Source organism: Osmerus eperlanus, chromosome 8 (genome assembly GCF_963692335.1).
Source record: "Osmerus eperlanus chromosome 8, fOsmEpe2.1, whole genome shotgun sequence".
NCBI lineage: Eukaryota > Metazoa > Chordata > Actinopteri > Osmeriformes > Osmeridae > Osmerus > Osmerus eperlanus.
In genome coordinates this window covers 18469085-18488931 of record NC_085025.1, presented here as the reverse complement: position 1 = coordinate 18488931, position 19847 = coordinate 18469085, and the positions used below count along the sequence as shown (strand labels likewise).

The following is a 19847-nucleotide window of genomic DNA, read 5'->3' as shown; positions in this document are numbered from 1 at the left end:
AGCAAAGGAAAAGAAAAAGAGGATTGTGGAAAGTTTAAAAGGGCCAGCACTTGAGATTATCCAAGCTATACGCTACAATGATCCAGCAGCAACCCCTCAAGACTACCTCACTGCCATTGAAAACGTGTTTGGCACCTCCGTGTCTGGTGAAGATCTCTACTTCAAGTTCAGATCCATGCAGCAAAAGCCAAATGAAAGACTCTCGGATTTTGTGAGAAGGCTTGAGAAAGTGCTCACCAAAGCTGTTCAAAAAGGTGGCCTTTCCCATTTCCTGAGAGATCGTGCGCGTGTTGAGCAGTTGCTGAGAGGAGCAGTGGAGTCCGACATCATGTTACTGCAGCTACGCCTAAAAGAAAGACTCAACCAACCCCCTTCGTTCATGACTCTGCTCAGCGAGATCCGTGTTGAAGAGGATCAAAAAATGACAAGACAACATACAAGTTCAAGTGTGCGTCATCTGGCTGCTGCAGACATAAAGATGAAGCCATCTGAAATAGACAATCTTAAGCACCAGATTCAAACTCTGCAAAGTCAAGTACAGCAGTTAACAGTCAGAGGCGCATCTCCGCAGACAAGAGCTCTCGCCACCTCCGCCGCTCACTCAGATCCTGATGTGCATGCCCTCCAAGAGCAAGTCCTCAGCCTGCAACACCAGCTCAGTTGGAGGGATCAGCCATCCAAAGTTCCTCCTGCTCAAGCAAGACCTAAACGAAACTTCTCCCAAAAGCCACACAGTATCAAAGAGCCTGCCAAGATGCCTAAAGACGGCTCAGAGGTGTTCTGTTATCGCTGTGGTGAAGATGGGCACATTGCCACTAACTGTGCCAGCTCTGAAAATCCCTCCAAAGTCATCAGGAAGCTCATACAGTCCATGCACAAGCTTCAGAACAGCCAAAAAGAGGCCACTGCAGGCACCTCCCACTCCAAAAGACCAGGCGGCCAAGTTACTGCAAGTCAAGTTGGTCCTCCGGAGTCCAGCCATATTCCTACCGGCTTAATCGGGGCACCCACAGTTGGCCGCATAATCATTGAAGGCAAGATCTGTGAAGCTTTAATGGACAGTGGCTCTACCGTCTCCATCATATTTGAAGAGTGGTACTCCAAGCATCTGTCTCACCTGCCGTTGCACCCAATCTCCAGTGTCGACCTCTGGGGCCTTGGCCAGAACAGCTATCCCTACAAAGGCTTCATCACTGCTCAAATACAGTTTCCTGATGACAACACCCAGAGTGAGCCCAAGACCTTTTTGGCCCTTGTCTGCCCAAAACCTAATGGCCCAGAGCAGCTGCCCATCATTATTGGCACAAATGCCCGTGCTTTTGATCACAAGCCTCAGCCAAAAAGCCACTCCAAGAATAACAAAGCCCAGTCCATGCGTGTTTTCACTCAGTCTAGTCCACCCGCCAAGTCCGTGCTGACCAACAGTGACGTCGTGGCTCAAGTGAGATGGGCTTGGCCTGGTCCGCTGACTATTCCGCCAGGTGGTGAACTTTCAGCTATCTGTAAAGTGTCAAATTCAGAGCCACTGGAAGACAGCATCCTCGTGATTGAGACTCCTTCTACAGGCGCACTCCCTACTGGAGTACTGATGCCCCCTTGTGTTCTTCTCTCCACCGAAATGGACAAGAACAGATTTTTATTGTTCCTAAAAAATGAGTCTGTCAAGGCCAAGTCGATTCCCAAAGGCACGGTTCTCGCGCAGGTCCACAAAGCAGACATCGTCACACAAGTTCAGCCAAGTCAAGTGCCCAGTTCAAGACTTGATCCAACACTTTTCAGTTTTGGAGATTCCCCTATTCCGGAACACTGGAAAACAAGACTGTCGCAGAAACTGGCAGAGCGTCCACAAGTATTCTCACTATCAGAGTGGGATGTGGGACTAGCACAAGGGGTGGAGCATCGCATCAGACTAAAAGACGAAAGACCCTACAGAGAGAGAGAGTAAGACGGCTGGCCCCAGCAGATATAGACGATGTCCGTCGCCACCTGCAAGAACTGTTGGCAGCTGGTATAATTAAAGAATCTCGCTCTCCCTACGCCTCGCCAATTGTCGTGGCGAGAAAGAAGAACGGCAAGATAAGAATGTGCATTGACTATCGCACCCTAAACACCAGAACCATACCAGACCAATACACGGTCCCCAGAATCGACGATGCTTTAACCAGTCTCACAGGAAGTCGCTGGTTCTCTGTGCTTGATCTTCGCAGTGGTTATTACCAACTTGCCATGGCAGAAGAAGATAAAGAGAAGACGGCATTCATCTGTCCTCTGGGGTTCTACCAGTTCGAGCGCATGCCCCAAGGCATCACAGGAGCCCCTGCCACGTTCCAGAGATTAATGGAGAAGGCTGTGGGAGATATGAACCTGCTTCAGTGTCTCGTGTATCTGGACGATCTCATTGTCTTCGGCCGCACTTTAGAAGAGCATGAAGAGCGCCTTATGAAAGTCCTTGACCGTCTTGCAGAGCAAGGTTTGAAACTCTCCATTGATAAATGTCAGTTTTGCCAGCCTCAAGTCAAGTATGTCGGTCATATCGTCTCAGCAGCAGGTATTGCCACAGACCCGGACAAGATTAAGGCTGTAGCTCAGTGGAATGCTCCCTCCAACCTCAAGTCACTCCAGTCCTTCCTTGGTTTCTGTGTCTATTATAGGAAGTTCATTGCCAACTACTCAGCAATTGTCCATCCTCTCACAGACCTGACTAAGGGGTACCCGCCAACTCAAAAGAAAAGAAAGGCTTCAAAAGATACTGAAACCACCTACTTTTGTCCATCTGTGCCGTTTGGAGAACGATGGACCCTTGAGTGCTCAGAGGCATTCAATAAAATAGTAAATTGCCTCACACAGGCGCCAGTCCTGGCATTTGCTGACGCCACCAAGCCATATGTCCTCCACGTTGACGCCAGTCTGGACGGACTAGGGGCAGTCCTTAACCAAGAACACTCTAATGGCCTGCGTCCTGTTGCATTCGCCAGTCGTAAGTTGAGCCAGCCTGAGAAGAACTACCCAGTTCACCAGCTAGAATTCCTGGCGTTGAAGTGGGCTGTAGTCGACAAGTTTCACGATTACCTTTACGGGGCTCGCTTTACTGTGAGGACCGACAATAATCCCCTCACTTATGTACTTACCACTGCTAAGTTAAACGCAACAGGTCATCGATGGTTAGCAGCCCTCACCACCTATGACTTCAACATTCAGTACAAGCCAGGCATAGAGAACGTGGATGCCGACTGGTTGTCCAGAAACGCCAGTGATGACGATGGATGGAGACGCATCTCGACCTCTGGTGTCAAAGCCCTATGCCATCCTGTCTGGACCTTTCAGGCTTCCGATTCTTCCAGTCGGCTCATTGACCAACTAGGGCCCTCTCCAAGTGCAGTTCCTGATGTCTTTGCCTGTTTCTCTCATCTGCAGCTGACCCCTCTTGAAAGGCTTAGCAAAGGTGACCTAAGCAAAGCTCAAGACCGTGACCCTGTGATCTCTGTCGCCAAGAAAGCAGTGACAGTTGGTTCCTGGCCCCAGCAAGGTAACAGTCACCCAGATCTGGTGCTCCTTCAAAGAGAACGCACCAAGCTCCTCATCACAGATGGCGTGTTGCACCGAAGGATTAGCAGACCTGGCGGCCACACAGTTCTCCAACTCGTCCTCCCAAGTCAGTTCAAGCCACAAGTACTTCAAGCCTTGCATGACGAGTCTGGGCATCTTGGGGTCGAACGCACCGTGGATCTCCTGAAAGACCGGTTTTACTGGCCCAAGATGGTCCCCGACATCGCAGACTACATCAAGAACTGTGGCCGATGTATTGCCCGTAAGACTCTGCCTCACAGAGCAGCACCGCTGAACCAAATCACAAGTACAGGCCCACTCGACTTAGTCTGTATAGACTTTTGTCTATTGAGCCAGACTCCAAAGGTGTGACCAACGTCCTCGTGGTCACGGACCATTTCACCCGATATGCACAGGCTTATGCAACTAAAGACCAAAGAGCCTCTACTGTAGCCAAGGTCCTTGTTGAAAAGTTCTTTGTGCACTATGGCCTGCCAGCAAGAATCCACTCGGATCAGGGGCGTGATTTTGAAAGCCGTCTAATCAAAGAACTCCTGCATTTGCTTGGCATAAAGAAATCAAGAACGACTCCCTATCACCCCCAAGGTGACCCACAGCCAGAGCGTTTCAACCGCACACTCTTATCTATGCTGGGAACGCTTAACCCCTCGGAAAAGCAGAAGTGGAGTCAATACATCAGCCTACTTGTGCACGCCTACAACTGTACGCGCAACGACGCAACCGGCTACTCACCATACCGCTTAATGTTCGGCCGTGAAGCTCGTTTGCCCGTTGACCTCTGCTTCGGAACGTCTCCAGACGGTCAAGATGACAAGACTTACCTGCAGTATGTTGACAATCTCAAAGCAGAGTTGCAGCAAGCTTACCAGTTGGCACAAGAGGTTGCAGACACAGTACATCAACGAAACAAAAGACACTACGACACAAGAGTAAGAAACCAAGCCCTGGAAACAGGAGACCGCGTCCTTATCAGAGCTACAGGTGTGCCGGGGAAGAACAAGTTGGGAGACAGGTGGTTGTCAAGTCCCTATGTGGTGGTCGAAAAACTGTCCAACCTGCCCGTGTACAGAGTAAAGCCAGAAAAGGGTCGAGTCATTGTCAAGACTCTCCACAGAGACCGTCTTCTGCCCATAGGTCATCTGGTTCGGTTCCCTGCAAGTCCAGATAAGCAAGAGACTTTAAGCAAGAGAAGTTACGCCCTGTTTTGACTGACACTGTATATATGTTATGTTGTTTTTCTTTTTGGGCTCTTGGGACGCGACCACTCACGAGAGAGGCTGGACGGTTAGCTCTCGTGTACGTCAATTTGAGGAGCTAGCTAGCTAAACCTAACTTCTATGTTGGTGTACGGCTATCCTCTATTGGGAGCGGTTAACGGACTGACATCAGTGGAAGTTACAATAACTTTTCACCTAGAGCAGAAGATCTACCCATAGAGGACAACGCTGGACCCGTTTGCCCTAGCATTTGAGAGGACCGCGCTGGATTGTTGTTTCAGTCGGCTAAATCCACCCGGGAGTGCAACGCTGGAAGTTTGTTTGCTTGGTTCCCCGGAGTTTGCGCCACTTTCTTTCCGCACCCGGAGCTATTGTTGCGGGGTGCCATTAAAACCTTCGGGGTGGGTGAGTAGGGCCTACACGCTCTTGAGCGTGTAACATTAGCCGCTTTCGCACAGCAGCTTGGGCTGCCCCGACTCTCCACATCAGGCCTGCACCGTCAGAGACCTTTTATTAGCACTCGGTACCGAGTCGGGACATTTATTGATAAATAGCATTGCCGGCTTTAGTATTGTGTATTTGATGTGTTTGTTTATTGGGGGCCCCTAACTGTGTTTATTACTGTATAAATTATGTTCATGTGATAACCGACTGTTTTGCTTAATAGCACTTATGGATGGTTGTTGTTCTTTTCGTATTTAATACGGGAAAGGTATTAGCTTTAATCATCGTGTGACTATTGACCTCGTTAATAGTTTTATGACCCACCGAATCATTAAAGGGGTCATCCTTTTCAATGTAATCTTCTTGTTTCTATGTTCCTATTTACAGTTAAGTTTGCATCATCTTCTTTTATATATATGTTGGATTGAAGTAGCCTGTCACACACTTTACACTTATTGTAGACCATGTACATTGTTACACATTATTTACATACTCATACTAGGGTTAATTAGCCCAGTCTACACAGTTTAGAGTGTACGTTAACAAACTTAGGCGCTGTTCATAAGCAGTAAAGCAGAACAAGCGTTACATTTACAATTGTAGTAGGCCATTAGATCTGTTTTAAAAGTTCAGGGGTGTAATTTGTTGGATATGAAGCCCCCACCCTCCACTCCAGAGACAGTTGGTGACAGAGAGGTGCAGACATTAAGTTAAACATAGTCATGCGTTAGAGTAGAGTAAACAATACACATCCCCCCCTTTCTGAATAAAGTTCGACTGATCTGATTTGTTGATATCTGTTGCTATGAAAACCAGTTTAGCCAAGCTAACTAACATTGTTTTTAGCTAGCTTGCATTACCATTCAATAGCTAACAAAACATTAGTAAAAATAGCTTGCTAATTGAGCAGAACTTGTTAATGCAGGAGACTCAGAGACCTTAGCACGTCACTAGCATCTCGTCATATCACGCAGTCGGTGCACAGCTAGATAATCAGCTGTCAGCGCTCTTGAGTAGCATGCAGCGCGGCATGTCAAAAAACGCAGACTTGTGGAAAATAGTTCGGTTACAACGGCCATGCGAGGGATTTCAGTTGTTGTGTTCGTTCAGTTAGATGTTTGTAATGTTATCGTTTGTTAGTTAATATAATCTTGTTGGTCACCCTGAGTGTGCATGTCGTGTAGTTTAATACGAAAAGAGAGTCGGCCACTCTGGTCCCTCTACGGCTACACTCGCAAGGAGCTGCACGTGGCCTGTACCCGGGCTGTACCCGGGCTGTACCCTAGCCAGTTACCGATGAGGCTGTTCTTGAGATCTACTCAAGAAGAAAGTGAAAATCCGTGGTTGTCAAGCCATCTTTGAGAAAGTTTGAAAACAATGTTGCGGTTGATATGTATTGATTGTGGGAGGTAATTTTTGGACTTCATCTAAACCTCATGCGGCTGCTGCAGCATTTCTGCTTTGGCATGACCTGGAGAGAGGGAAACAGCATGGATGGGGATAGGGTTGCGTCCAGATGTGTCTTTATATAGGGTGAAATGGAATGAGAAATGCAATACAAAATGTCTGAAAGGGGTGTATTTATGTAAGTGTCCACATTGCCTCAATATCTTTGTGTCAATAAATCAAATATAATTTTGACTGATGGTTTTTCAAACCTTATTGGCTTCAAGGTGACATCATTCTGATGTACCATGTGCAATTTTATGCAATTTTACTTTGAAATGTCAACCGTTTCTTAACCTTTGTCCCAAAGCTGACCAAAGCTCATACTGTGCCCTTTCTACTCATACAGTCTCAACAGTTGGTGTGTAGCAGAGAGGATAGAGAGACTGACTTGTGACCTTATGCTCATGAGTTCAAATCCCCATTCAGCCTATTGTTGTTGGCCAAACATGAAGTAGTTTTGCTCTCTTGTTGTCCAACTCTCCATCTTCAACAGTGTACATGTTTATAATATTTTGCCATTTTGCGGAGGAACCCGCATCGCTGCTTGCATATTTATATTTTATACAGGTGTCATTTCTGGAGTGGTGGTAGGAGCAGTGTTGGCTATGACTCTAGTAGCATTAATTAAGAAGAAACATGCTGGAGAGTACACCCAGCACCAGCTCACCACTTTAAATGGAGGATTTGACAAACCTACGAGGAAGGAGCAGTTCAGTCAAGACACTCACGTGATTGATTTCACCATTTATTCTTACACATGACAAATGGTTTTACATTGGCGGAATGGATGTACATGGGGAAGCGCTCCCCGCCTTCACTGTATATGCAAGACATGAGGCAGGGAGCAACGAGTTAAATCCCCAAACACCGACACTCCGCCAGTCTATACTTTGTGTAGAGCGGAGCGTCGCTCCTCTTGAGACCGTATGACATCCCACCATTTACTGGTGATAAAATTCTGGATGCCCGGTCATGCTACCATTACAGTGACTACGGCTATGTGTGCGTATCCTTAACGTCGCATACCATCCGATGTGCGGTCCGCGGAGCCGGCGCACGTTCCGTCAAGACCCAGCGCTCAACGCGACGTGCGCCCGCAACCGCCCCCGCGCCGCCCATCACTCCGGTATCCTTCTCATCCGACGCAAAGATGGATGTACGGGAAGGCAGCACCATGCCGGAACGGGGATACGTTATCTAGTGGGAAGGAACACAAAAGAAATGTGAAAGCACACAGGCGCCACGCCTCCACATGCTGATCCCGGCCGGTGTCCGGGCATCTCCTGGGGGGTATTCGTCGTAGCTCGCTAAGCGGTTTAGCGAGCTAATTTTCAGGCTAAGATAAAAAACGCCCCTCTTTTTGGTTTGTGGGAGCAACTTTCGATAAATCACCATAGTAACATATCAATTAGCACTAACCTGCTCCAGAGCAGGCTAACGTAAGTGTAGCTGGATAAGCTTGCCACACCCCCAGAAAATAACATGGCAGCTCCCTTTTTGAGAGACCCAGTTGACCAAGGAGCTATAATTTAGTTCGATTAGCTTTCCATACCAATAGAGTTCTTCGCGATTGCCAAGATCCTTTATTTCACACGGATGAGTTCTTGTTTGAGCGATATCGATTCAGCCGACATGGACTCATTTATTTGCAAGACCTTCTCGGGCCGCACATTGCAAATATCACACGCCGCAGCAAGCTTTATGCTTTATTATGAGCTTATGCTGCTGTATGTGAATATGTAACGCTATGTTTATGAAATGTCTTGTCTTATCTGTTGTGCCTGTGCTTTTTATGTTTCACTGTGGGAGAGTGGGAAACGTCATATCGATTCCTTTTTATGTCTTGACATGTGAAGAAATTGACAATAAAGCTACTTGAAACTTTAACTGTGCTTCAGACTGCATAGCCTTGAGGTTTTTTGCGTCAGGTAGGCTATAGGCTACATTTTTATACATTATAGGCAATGCAGAAAACATTGGCAAAGCCGCAGCATGCGTTGCTGTAAGAAAAGTGTACTTGGCGCTTAACCACCTGATGAATCAATTCATCATATTCCCTGGCCATGTCCCAGTCAATGACATCAAAGAGGGATTTACACATATGCCTACATGCATATACACATATATAGTACATGATATAAGCGCAGTAGCCTACATATATCCTCATAATTGTCTATGAATTCGTATCAATTAGATACTCTTTGGCCTTGTTTTTATTTAGCCTACTTATTCTGAAAGAGTTGAGATCATTATTTTTGCTAGCAAGATCTAATTCGATTATTAATTTCCATTAAGCCTATACCAGCAGGCACAATTAAAGAAATGTGATCTGATTGATTGGGGTAATGAGGCACTTAAGATGAGCCTATACATTTCAATTTTTTCCCAAGCTGCTTGTTTTGCTCTGGCAGCGGTGGCGGTGTTTGACTTAGCCATGATTATATGCTTATTGTCTAGAGACTCATTATAATAGTTTGCTCGGATGGCGAGAATAGCCTATCACCGCTCTCTCTTTCGTCTTTTCCGCCATCATACCGTTAGAAAATCACGGTTTTGGTGATCGACCTTTCCTGCCTTTTGAAGTAGGACGTGCACGTGCAATTTCTGATAAGTTTAGCCTGATTGAAATTAACCACATGATTTGGATGCGGATCAGCCGTTGACGAACCGATATTTGCTGTTCTCACTCATCTCGCTAATGTTAACGGGCTAAAGGGACAATTGATTAACTTAGCTTCAACCCTTACGACGAACGGGGCCCTGAGGTACTCCCCGCTTACAATAGAGCGTGCAGCTTGCATTCGCACTGGCGGCGGAGTTCCCACGAGACATTCTAGCACTAACGGTCCGGTAGCCTTCTCATCCTGCACGGGGCAGATTTATGCTACCTCTAGAGACCCGTCCTCTAGCGCCCGTCGGCGACCCCAGGATGTACGCAAAGGCGCCTGTGTTCGTGCACCAAATATGGGTGTTACGTGAGGATGTGAGAAAAATGTGTCGGCGGCGCATCCGCCGTTCCCTGGGAGACCAGGGCATCTCAACGGATATCTCCATGCAAGCAACGTGGATTCTGATGGCCACTAGCGCATCAGAGCACGTCTGCGGATCACCACTGCTGCACGGAGATCCGAAGAGACATTCTAGCATTAGCAATGTACAAAGCCACCCAACCACCGGATACGTGCAGACCGCGTTGGTCGCTTAGTTCTCAGACCCGCTCAGCTTGAGCGTCTACGTTGGACCACTGACCAATGACTGATTATTACTTGTTTTATTTCTTGCGAAACTGCTGTACAGACATGGCTCACGCAGTCTACACATGGGTGTCCGTTCATGCGCTCATCAGCTTCTGAGCATCCACAACGTCCGATGCGTTGGGGCGCACGTAGCGCTCGTACGCCGATGACGACCAACGGCCCATCAGTTTCAGCGTTGACATGGGCACCTTCGCAGAGGCCGAGGTGGCCGCCCAGATTCGGAAGGAATGCGCTGTGTGCAGCTCCGGAGACAGGCCACAGTGCTCGCACAGGTTCCGGAGCCGCTGGGTGAACCATGGTCTGGTCATGGCCTTCCCAACCGCGTCGCTGGCGAATAGGGGCTCATCGGGTGTTGCCCGAGGGCGGCATGACAGGTACCGGCACATAGAGGAAAATGGACAGAAGGCACAGTTAGTTTGACCAATCACAATGGGAGTGCCCTTACATGTTGTATCCGTTTTGCTGTGTTTCAGGACTATGGTGAACACCCCACTTCCCATTATTAAATCGGACATGGTGAGATCTCGAGAAGGATCGAAGGCAGTGCATCTAGTGGTGTATTTGCCGCACCGCAGAAACCCGTAGAATGCCGTGAGAAACACCGTTTCGAGCAGAGCGTCGACGTACACCCCGAAGTATCCCCGTCTTAGAGCAGACACCAGTTTGTGCAGTATGGGGAGTGTGATGGGGAGACGTTTGTCTTTCCTTTCGGGCCTCTGCTTGCGTAGACCGTTCATGAGGAGGCGGACAGCCGGGCTCCCCAGAAGGCTGCCTGCCGAAGGATCCACGCACCGAAGGTGGAACTGGACACCTGCCACCAATGCCTTGATGGACGATGGTTGCAGCTTACGGGATTCGAAGCAGTGCACCATGAAGGCGCACAGCACGGACAGATTCACAGGCAAAGGGCTCACAGAGAAAGCACTGCAGTACGTGGAAAATTGAAGCCAGGCAGAATCGTATGAAAGTCTCTCGCAACACGGAAATGCAACGGGCCGGAGGCGAACAAGGAAAATCCACCACTAAAAAATCATCCAGAAGGTGCAGGACAAAAGGCAATTTGAGCACATTTAACAGGATCCAGCACAGCGCTTCCGACAGCGTGTCGAAGATGCGCGGGCTGCTGCGGCAGCCGAAGGTTAACCAAACAGAAAAATACAGCTTCCCGCGCCAGCGCACACCGAACAAATGCCATTGAGAGGGGTGGAGTGGCATGACCTTAAACGCATCGGTCACGTCCGCTTTGCCCAGCCAAGCGCCTGCGATTTTAACCCTTGTGCTGCCTTCGGGTCACATGACCCAAAGGTTCATAACGAACCATCGTTGTGTTTACCCAATTTTACCCAATACAAAAACAAATAAAAATAATTTTCTTTTAACCATCGCAATGTGGGGGGTCTGAGACAGCCCAACGGTTAAAAGAAAATGATTCACTTTGTTTTGGTATGCGGTAAAGTTGTCGCAATACGACGGTGGGTCACAATGACTGATGGGTCAGAATGGCCCGAAGATAACACAAGGGTTAATCATATGAATTGCGTTATCCACACTGGCATAATAAAGAGAAAAAGGCCCACGCGGTATAAGGCTGTTGATACTTGCCACCGCGCAGCCGTGCGGAGCCGACAGGTCCACTATCAGGCATTTCTTGCCTGAATATTTGCGCGCGCCTATGGGGCTAACCCTGAACGAGGAGAAAGGGGATTCATCGAAAGGCCCGATCATGAACCCTTTAGTTGTCTCTTTTTGAAGGAGTGTGTCCACGACCCCCGGCTCACGAAGTGCGCTCTGCAGGTTGTTACATTCATATTTGACAGTTGGCAGCTCAGATAGACCAGCACGAAACCCATGAGTCAGACCATTCAAAAGGTACGTTACAAAACACCGATCTGGATGCTTGTCCAGAGCAATTCTGAGTCTCTCAATGTTAATAGGGGTTGACACCAATTTATTCACTTGCCCTTCGGAGCCGGGCGGGCCCGACGAGGGCACACAGCTCGGGGATGAGCGTCCCCGCAGAAACTGCAAGCATGCAGGTACCTGCAGTTAGCATAAGAACATACATTCTCATTGAAGTGTATACACAGTGGTGGGTTAGCCGCGGATGACTGAAGGGGCCCTACCTTCCTCCGACCACCTCTAGACACGGCCTGCAGGGTCGCCTCAGGTGTAGGAACGGGCGCATATGCGGTTCTGGGACACAGGTTTACAGTGTGAGCCAGAGATCCGCACACGGAGCAAGAGAGCGGCATGTGCCCGGTAAACACACGGCTCACCAAATCTAGGTCCCTCACTGACCAGTCCAGCCGCTGATTCCATTTCTGGAGGTGCAAGGCCGCCTTAGCGGACAGACATTTGTGGTACTCGTAGAACAAACTACCACCGTAGCGCAGGGCCAGATCACAAATAAGAGCCAGGTAGTCATCCATTTCGACGCGACGCTCGGGGTACGCCTCGCATAACGTGTCACGGTACACCCCGAATGCCACGCAAAATTCAGCCAAAGTCAAGTTCTTGGACATTCTGGGGTCGCTGCCCTTAAGGAACACGGACACTTCCCCGCAGTCGACCACACGCCGGTCCAGAAGGTCAGTCGCACCAAGCAATATCTGGACTAAGTTGATGTCCATACCTGCAAGGATTTGGCTCCTCAGTTGTACGCACACGCCAGCCGCGGGGGACAAGAACGGTACACCGGAGGCCGCAGCCGGTACAGCCGAGGCCAGGCCCCTCCGTGGCACCACGTCTCGGTCGGAGGCCGCAGGAGCACCCACGAACTCGGAGAAGGTCGGAACGGGATCCCTTGACACCCCGGCTTCCAGGACGGCGATGCGGGAACTCATTTCGCCGAGGGAAAGCTGAATGTCCGAGAGGGCGGCCAGCACAGGATCACGGGGGGCGCTTGTGGACGGGCTTGGCTCCCGGAAGCGAGCCCTCTTCGCAGGCAGCACGGCAGTAGGACGGGAGCCCCGCTTCCCTTTCTCCAACACTTTTCCCGGGGGAGCACCCAGGGGTGCGGATGGAGCAGCCGAGCCATGTTCCAGGAAGAACACGAACAGATCCTCGTGGCTGCATCCAAGGGGTGGTGTTATTCCCTTGGCGTACAGGGCGTCCAGGATCTTGTACACCGGCCAGTTCTTCATGTTAGCCGGTTTCCCTGCCAAACGCGAACTACGCCTGATTCGGATCCCCGAGTCCTCGCCATCCGCGCAGAGATCCTCCGAAGGAGACTCCTCAGGGGGCTGATCGAGACAATCCACCAGATCCCCAGAACCACCCGCATCGTCCAGATCCGAGGAGGACATGACGAAAGGGAGACAACGCAAAGACAACGACCAGACAGACGATCAAACCGCGGACCGCAAAGCAACGGCAGCAACGCAGACGGCAGGTTCGACAATGCGTGTGCGTGCATGGAGCGGCTTTATAGCGCCGCCTATCGAGCTACGCCTATGGCCTGAGGGCACGGCGATGGGTGGTATGACGCGCGCTGCCCGAGTGCCTTGCCTGAACCTGCTTCGCTCATTTTATAGTGTAGCGGTCCCTCTTAAAGAGGACAGCCATTTATCACCACTATTATTTAGTGGCTATTTTGGAAAGGTAGACATTTTATTGTTGACAAATTTCCGTCCTCTACTGGACATCACTTTGGATAAGAGTGTCTGCTAAATGGAAACATTAGATCCAGAGGAGGTTCTTTCAGGTTTGATCCCCAGTTTGTTTCAAATGTACAATTACAAACCACTTTTGCACCAAAACATCTCACTAATAAGTATGTTTGTTGTATGAGTGACAGAAATGGTTCTACATGTAAAGTGCATCTTTAAAGATGCTGTAAAGCAAATTCCATGATTTGCTTCTCAGTACATTATATATGTGTAAAATGACTTCCTGAAAGCATGTGCAAAGCGCAAAAACTTGTGGAGTTAGACCATTTAACAGTTTCTTGCCCGTTTTCAGCTCAGGTTTTGTATCGGCGGGGCAAAAACCCAACCTATCTACGTCACAGCGACCTATCTACGTCAGATCACAGACGGTTGCATTCTGTTACTCAGCTGGTACGATGCAAAGACAAAACACTCAGAGACTACAGGTAGGTATGGCAAGCCGTTTTATCATTTAACCAATGAATTCTTGATATCCAAAATTCGAATTTTGGATATCAAGAATTGCATTTTGGATATCAACAATTCGAATTTTGGATATCAACAATTCAATTCTGGATATCAACAATTCGAATTCTTGATATCCAGAATTGAATTCTGGATATCAACAATGTATGCTAATGACTATCATGTGGGCGGGAGTAGGCAGGCTACGTAAATTCTGTTTGCAAAGGCGTAACATTTTCTACGCTAAGAGCGTTGCCCACTGCGGCCATTGTAGACTTTGCAATCCGTTGGCGTTCGGTTTAGTTCAACAATGATTTTGAAAATTGATTAAATTGGATGTTTTGAGACCCCAAAAAACGTAATCATTGTCCTAATTTTTATGAATGTATTGTACGTGTAACATATGTGTCAAGGGGCAGGATGTGTGTAACTATATAGTTATCTGGGTTCAGATTAAATTCCACTAAATTGGGAGAACTTCGCCATCTACTGTTCAAATGTGTACCTGCTCCGAGTAGCTATAGCGTGGCATTGTGGGGAATTTCCAAGAGTATATGGCTACAGCCAGAGCCATAGAAAAAGAGAGTTGCGACACGCTTTGATCTCGCCGACACGTGATCACGTGGTTCATGTAGCTCGCTGTAGTTCCAAAAAACCCCACTGCTGTCAACCGGTTTGAATGGTTTTCAATGAAGCTGGCCAACGGAAGTCGCTTTCTCAGGCAAATGATGAATGAAACAGGCTCGGTTAAAGAAATCCGATATTCTGGCTATCTTCAGCAGACTCGTATCTACAAAAGGCAGTCCTCCCTGACGTGTTTGGTGTAGAATGGAGTGAAATACAACATTGTGAACACTCACTGCCAGTGAAACACAGGAAAAAAGTTAGAGCTTTTTTGTCACGTGGTTCCGGTAGCTCCCTGTAGTTAAACAAAACCCCCACTGCTGTCAACCTGTTTGAATGGTTTTCGGCGGGACAGACGGCAGCACCATCTCGATTCACGGACATTTTCGGTATATTAACACATAATGTCAATTGGTTACTGGTGTGTTGTATCATGTATGTCTGATACTTTATTAACATGTATGTATTACATGAACTTATACATAACGCAATATTGTGAAGCAGAGCTAGAAATGGCTATGCTAGCTACCATACTGTACAAACGGTACTGTACCATACTGTACATACCAAACAGTAGCCTAATGAGGACTATATTGTTCCACTTAACGTTTAACCTTAGACGGTTGAAGTAAATGGGTCTTGTTAAACGTTTTTTTATTCATCAGCCCACTTACAATTTAGCCTACCACATTAACAACACTTATATTTGTAGTACTTGATGCAAGTTGAATCTAACCATCATCACCAGCAACTGCTCAATTTAAGACAAGAAAGGAGTTTGGTAAATAGAACAGAATAAACAAGGCAACCAACTGCATTCAATAAAACATTTTATTGTACAATATGTCCTGTGTTCTTCCACTCCTTTTGTTTGTAGTGATCCGGTGATATTCTGGCTATGATACATGTACAGCTAGCTAGAGTAAAAGTGTTGCTTACGTAGACCTACAGTCTAGCTCCAACTGCATTTAGAATCTAACAAGCTTACGATAAACTTTAACTTAAGCTGGCTATATAAAATACTACTAATAACAATTGATATGTGGTGGTCAAAATATGAAAAAAATCAGGATTTTCGTGAATTTACCAGCTAACTTGCTTCTGACCACTTAATTTGCAATTCATTGTTGCTAGCTCTACTAACTACGCTAATAAGAGCTATATATAGAAGACTTACTTTGTATGCCAACGAACGCCAATAATTAGAACTAATTTGACAGACTATAAGCCAACTGACTTCTGGTTATGATACACATGCTCTCTAGCTAGCTTCAGTAAAAGTGTTGCTTATGTTAGATACTAGACCTACAGTCTAGCTCTAACTGCGTTTCGAATCAAACAAGCTATAATCTTACGATACACTTTATCTAAAGCTAGCTATATGAAATACTACTAATAACAATTGATATGTGGTGGTAAAAATATGAAAAAATGAAGGATTTTCATCAATTTACCAGCTAACTTGCTTCGGAGACACTGAAAATGAATGGGGTTGAACGGTGGAAAATGCAATGTTTGGAACTACAGGTCGCATGTGACACGCTTTACTTCCGCATTCCTCGATAACAATGGGAGTCTATGGAAGTGTCGCAACTCTCTTTTTCTATGGCTCTGGCTACAGCCTCCCGTCTCATGCCCTCCCGTCTCATGCCCTCCCGTCTCATGCCCTCCCGTCTCATGCCCTCCCGTCTCATGCCCTCCCGTCTCATGCCCTCCCGTCTCATGCCCTCCCGTCTCATGCCCTCCCGTCTCATGCCCTCCCGTCTTCTACTTTTCAAAATAAAAGCTCGTCTGGTCCGCTTTTTCTCCTTCCTACTTTGTTGTACGTGTTTTTTTTAAGCTAGACTACAAACTAAAAATCCATTCTACAGCTGCAGCCTGGGAGGCCCGGTTGAGTTTAGGCGTCACAACGACGGTTGAGGTTAGGATTAGTTTATGGCCAGGAGTCGTAGCAGAGGAGAGAGGTTAAGGTCAGCAAGCAGAGTCAAGTAAGAGCACAGAGGTCGAGGTTAAGGTTAGGCACAACCACGACGGTTGGGGGACAATGATGGTCGGTACAGCACACCGCGCATTTTGTCACCTGCGATGTGTTCTTTTTTTTAAAGACGCTCATGTAGCCTACCTTAAGGAAAATCACAAAAAGAAACCATCAAAGTCTGCAACCATAAATTTCTCTAGGTAACGTTATTCGCTAGGTAGGTACCTCTCTAGGTAGGTATTCGCTAACAAATGTCAACATAAAACGCTGATGCAGTTTTAAATGAAGGTCATCGCAGGTTTCATCAAATATACGTTAAGATCAGGGACAGAACAATAACATCCAGAAATCAGCAAACTATATGGATAACATTTTTCAATTTCAAGTTTTTCAATTTATTGCAACAAACGTGCTCACGAACTTACCTTTAACTCCATCCGTAAAATAATTCGCGATTTAGTATTTTTGACCCTCTGAACTTACCGTTGGACAGCCTGGGCATGAGATTGGGGGGCATGAGACGGGAGGGCATGAGAGGGGAGGCTGCAGGCTGCAGCCATACCCATCTCCAAGACGGAGCGTGCCTGCTGTTGTCCGTCTACATTCACACGTTTTTCCAATTGTAAATGCAGAAGTAAAACTGGATGTTAACAACTGACCGGCTCCGAGTGATTTAGAAGACATCTCACATAGGTCACATACGCACGAAAATGTATGAGACTATACCACCTAATACTTCGAAGCATAAAGAATATATTGTGTTTATTAGAATCAGAATCCGGTTTATTCGCCATGTATGTTATACAAACACGGAATTTACTGTGGCAGGGAGGTGCAAAACACTAAACATATACGGATCTTAAATTAAGTAAAAGTACAAAAGTTTAACTATTTCTAAGAACTAAACAATCTAAGAATACAACAATTTAAATATAAAATAAAATAGATATAAAAATAAGAATAGAATGAGCAGCGTGAGTGGTCAACATAGTGCAATCGGATACTGAGAGCAGGTGGCTTATGCATACTGAATTGCCATTAGATGGACTTATAATAGTTAAATAAGTGAATAATGGTCAATGGGAGTCCTTGGCCTTGTTGAAGAGGCCAGTAGCAGATGGAAAGAAACTGTTCTTATGGCGTGAGGTTTTGGTCCTGATGGACCGCAGCCTTCTGCCGGAGGGGAGTAGCTGGAACAGGGAGTGACCAGGGTGGGAGGGGTCAGCGACAATCTTCCTCGCACGCCTCAGGGTCCTCGAGGTGTGCAGGTCCTCGAGGGTAGGCAGATTGCAGCCGATCACTTTCTCAGCAGTGAGGATGATACGCTGCAGTCTGCTCTTGTCCTTGCAAGTGGCAGCAGCGTACCAGACGGTGATGGAAGAGGTGAGGATGGACTCAATGATGGCTGTGTAGAAGTGCACCATCATTGTCTTTGGCAGGTTGAATTTCTTCAGCTGCCGTAGGAAGTACATCCTCTGTTGTGCTTTTTTGGTGAGGGAGCTGATGTTCAGTTCCCACTTGAGGTCCTGGGAGAGGATGGTGCCCAGGAAGCGGAAGGACTCCACAGTGTTGACTGGGGAGTCGCACAGGGTGATGGGGGTGAGTGGGGCTGTATTCTTCCTGAAGTCCACAACCATCTCCACTGTCTTAAGAGCATTGAGCTCTAAGTTGTTCTGGCTACACCAGGTCACCAGGTTGTCAGCTTCCAACCTATAGTCAGACTCATCCCCGTCAGAGATGAGCCCAATGAGGGTGGTGTCGTCCGCAAAGACTTGTGTTCCCAGCTTAACGCACTGCTTCCTGTCAGACAGGAAGTTTGTGATCCACCTGCAGGTGGAGTCAGGCACGTTCAGCTGGGAGAGCTTGTCCTGAAGCAGGGCGGGGATGATGGTGTTGAAGGCAGAGCTGAAGTCCACAAACAGGATCCTGGCATAGGATGCTGGGGAGTCCAGGTGCTGTAGGGTGAAGTGGAGGGCCATGTTAACGGCGTCATCAACAGATCTGTTGGCTCTGTAGGCAAACTGCTGTGGGTCCAGGAAAGGGTCTGTGATGGATTTGAGGTGTGCCAGCACAAGGCGCTCAAAAGACTTCATTACCACAGAGGTCAGGGCGACGGGTCTGTAGTCATTGAGTCCTGTTGGCCTTGGCTTAAAGTTATGCATTGTGCTTATTAAAGTTCTGTCTTATGAACTTAGAAGTGTGCTCAGGCTTAAACATTGGGTCTCACACTGGGTGTGGGAAGCAGGCTGTTCTTTGTGTCTCTATCTCTTCATTTTCAGAAACAACCTTGAAACCGGGTGGAGACGGCACCCGAGCAGGTGGGACGCGTATAAGAACAACTCCCTGCTGCACAGGAGAACAAGCTCAACCCTCTTCTTGTGTTTTTGTTTTACTGCACTGTATAATATATGCTGGGGCAGGGACAGATAGCCAGTTGGACTTTGTGAACCAACCAAAACTCTGTCGCGGGTAGGAAAACGTAGACAACCCCAGAGCTCTGTACTTGTTGATTTCCAACTGCTGCATTAAAGCTGATAATATCGGACCTCTGCGACTCCAGACCACTCTTTCTAGAACACAGACCTGTGTCATTGAATACCATCATTACATGTTGGAATAGACACAAAGAATTTCAGTCTTTCAAGCACTACTGGCATACATTAAGCTTTCAATTATTTGTAATAAAACTACTAAACTTTCCTCTTGGAGCTATAGATGCTAAACCGTCCAACACAATCCAAAACCAGCTCATTTTACATAAGTAGGCCTATGTTGTTCATGTGGGAGGGAAAAGGCAGGCATTGTGTTTTATTATTTCACAAATATGTTGAAATGATGCAGTTCATAACAAAAGATGCAGTCATTAATTCCTAGGACTTTGGCATTTCCAATGGGTGTTATTAAGCATTCCAATTACAGTCCCAACTTGGACACACATTGCATCACTGTGTCTGTCTCACTGTACATGCATTATGTACATTCCCATGTACTTAAGTTATTCACTAATCAATAGAACTTTCACAAATAAATAGGAAATGTCATTGGATACTAAGTTAGTATGTAGTATGAGTTTGTTATTGATAAGAGTAGATTGTCTGTAGTCAGGTTGAATAGATGTTCAGGGTCACGAGAAAGTACTGGGTAAACGTCCCTTGTGATGACGGGGAGAGCGCCACCTATGATCTCTCTCTGCCCTAAG

General features: G+C 47.2%; 1 long non-coding RNA gene across 1 annotated transcript; it reads left to right on the top strand.

Annotated features, from left to right (window-relative positions):
• The first annotated feature begins 14038 nt into the window (after window positions 1–14038).
• On the top strand, window positions 14039–17370 carry LOC134025017 (uncharacterized). Its single transcript, XR_009930963.1, has 3 exons — window positions 14039–14451; window positions 14485–14596; window positions 17326–17370. It is a non-coding gene; the product is annotated as an uncharacterized LOC134025017 (long non-coding RNA).
• Window positions 17371–19847: the final 2477 nt, after the last annotated feature.